Below are 2,755 nucleotides of genomic sequence, written 5' to 3'. Positions count from 1 at the left end.
TAATAAATTGTTTATTGTGAAACTTGTTTCTTGGTTAAAAACGAATGATCTCTACTCTCAACATGCATAAATTTAAGATCGGGAACTAGATGTAAAATATTTAATATTCTTGTGAAATAGTTCATCGTGATATTTTGACAATTAAAAGAACTCAGGCCTGGGGGCAGGTGGGCAGGCCATACAATCCTTCTCCTCCACTATCACTACTTTTTAAATAGTTTTTTCTCAATCTCACATTTAGATAATGGATTTGAGTCAAACTTCTCATATGTGCAACTTAGAGCTGTTCCTGAAATCTCATATGGAATGAGGGGAGGATAACAGATATTTATGAAAAAAATAAAACTTAAACTAGGTTTAACTTTCCTGAACAGAGCTGAGAAATGTAGGGTACTCTCAAGTTTGTAGAAGAGTGTCCTTCCCCAAAGAAGTGCTCTGCTCTCCCAGGATGTGTCCCCAAAGAAGTTCTAGAGGTCACTTCACACATCCTAGGACCCACATGGAAGAAGAGCCCAATAGAGGCTTTTTCAGGCATCTATTCCTCTCCCCTGTTTCTGGTCAGGAATATCTTTCTGAACCCTTAATTCTTTTGATTACATTCTATCTCCTACAAATTCCACATTTCTCCTCAAAATATTCAGTGGAATATTAGGAAGAGTCCCCTTAGAATACATGAGGCCATAATCTAGAAATATCCTTTCACATGGGATTTTTATGCATTTGCCATTGTCCTTTGAGTATATGAAGGGGCACTACTTACGGCTATCAGTATGGACAGGATGTCTCAGAATGTGTGGGTCCAACCACTGCTGGAAGATCCTACAGCTGCCTACTATTGTGCCCTCATTCCACACAAAACACATGCCTATTTCCAGTTGCTTAGAAAAAATGACTACCACCACGTGTCATTGCTTACTTATTTGCTGTCACTTAAACTGGAATTTCAGGGAAATCCTCCAAAAAAAAAATACAATAAGGTGTTCTTCAATAAAAGTTTTCCATTGACTATCCAGGAACTGGTGGTTCCTCATCAATTCTGCTAAGGGGGCTCGCCACTTCTCTGATTTTGAAAACTCTTTCCTAAAAAGAGGGGTGTTGGGAAACAATACAACTTTGCCAATTTATCTTAAAGCTCGGGGGTTAGCTATTGCTTTTTTTAAAGCTTGGGGAAACCAGTGACTTCTAATTTAGCATTGCATGTATCAAGATTACAATAAAAAGACTAGTGATACATCAGAACAAAAGCAATGATTTATTGGTAATAGCAATGAATGGGATATTGACAGTCTCTGCGGAGAATCAAGCAATTATCCAGAAGCTATAAACCTGAATGCAATATGGTCTTCTGGTGTCTTTTGTGGCTTTCTCCTTTTTTGCCAACTACTGGTTTAAAGTCATTCATATTTGTTGTCTGGACTACAGTACAATAAAGGTAAGATATAAAATTATTGTTTCTTTACCTTGATTGGACCAAACAACTATAGTTACACCATTAAGATTGATAATAATGAAGGTGAGACAATGCCAACTTCTTTCATATTATCCTCTGTTAGTTCTAGAGCTTGAGTTGGTCACTTCTTTCTACTTCTTAGACCCCTGACCATTAGCTGGTCCTTGCAATCTCATTGAATAGAGCTTAACCGGTTGATTAAATGCTACAGTAATAAACAATTGTTCATCACAATCAGATTCCAAGAGTGTCATGCCTTTTTGGAAACAGTTGCCAAACCCATGCTCTTTGCTTTCATTAAGACATGCACGACACATTAATAGGAGACACTAAATCCACATAGTCTTTTGGAGTATCTGTGTCTCTACTGCTTCCGGGGTCATTTTCTAAGTACTGCTTGACTTTTTTTTTCTCTTCTAATCCCACAGCATTGCTCCTTGATATTGGTCAATTCTCACTTTGTTTCAAAAAAACAGAAATATTGGTGTTGCTGATATATTGTTGGTGGCAGCTGTTCCCTGACATTGATGCACTCTTACTTCCAAGAAAGCTGCTGGTGGATACTTAACTTGTAGAATTGAATGCTGCACCCTCACATGGTAAACCTGCCCATGGCAAGCCTGGAGCCTGTGCTGTGCAGCTTAGGCTGCAAATCCAGGTAGCTGCTGACTAGCTTCTCTGCCATTTTTCTCAGAAAGCCGGCAGAGCAACCACCATGCCACCAGATTCAAAACAGGAGAGGAAGACCCAGGAGAGCAAGGGAGCAGGCTCCTGAAGGCCAAGGCCTGAACAGAGGAGGCAACAACTGAGGAGAGTCTTTCTCTGGACTCCGTGCAAAGTTCACCAGGGAGCAGAACTGCTGAGAAGGTGAGCATGGGAGAGGGTGGGGAGGAAAGGCATGTGGCACTCAGCTGGGGTTTACCTATTGCTTTTAGAATCTCCTTTGCAAAGTCTGATTGTGACTATCCAGTGCTTCACGGGGGTATGGCAAAGGTATGGTAGACAGAATAATAGTCCCTCAAAGATGCCCATATCCTAATCCTTGAAACCTGTCTAGATGTCACCTTATATAGCAAGAGACTTTGCATATGTGATTAAGTTAAGGATTTAGAGATGGGGAGACTGTTCTGCATTATTTGGTTAGGTACTCAGTAATCATAAGGATTCTTATAAGTAGAAGAGGTAAGGGCGGATAGTCAGAGAAGCAGAGGTCTTGGAGTTATATAATTGCTGGATTTGAAGGTGGAAGGGGGTTATAAGCCAAGGAATATAGGCAGCTTCTAGAAGCTGAAAAAGGCAAAGAGT

General features: G+C 40.2%; 1 pseudogene; it reads right to left on the bottom strand.

Annotated features, from left to right (window-relative positions):
- Positions 1-1,318: 1,318 nt before the first annotated feature.
- On the bottom strand, positions 1,319-2,135 carry LOC112933542 (thioredoxin-like protein 1 pseudogene; annotated as a pseudogene).
- Positions 2,136-2,755: the final 620 nt, after the last annotated feature.

Source organism: Vulpes vulpes, chromosome 4 (genome assembly GCF_048418805.1).
Source record: "Vulpes vulpes isolate BD-2025 chromosome 4, VulVul3, whole genome shotgun sequence".
NCBI classification, from domain to species: Eukaryota; Metazoa; Chordata; class Mammalia; order Carnivora; family Canidae; genus Vulpes; species Vulpes vulpes.
Note: the sequence above shows the minus strand (reverse complement) of the source record. Positions and strands in the feature narration are given on the sequence as shown.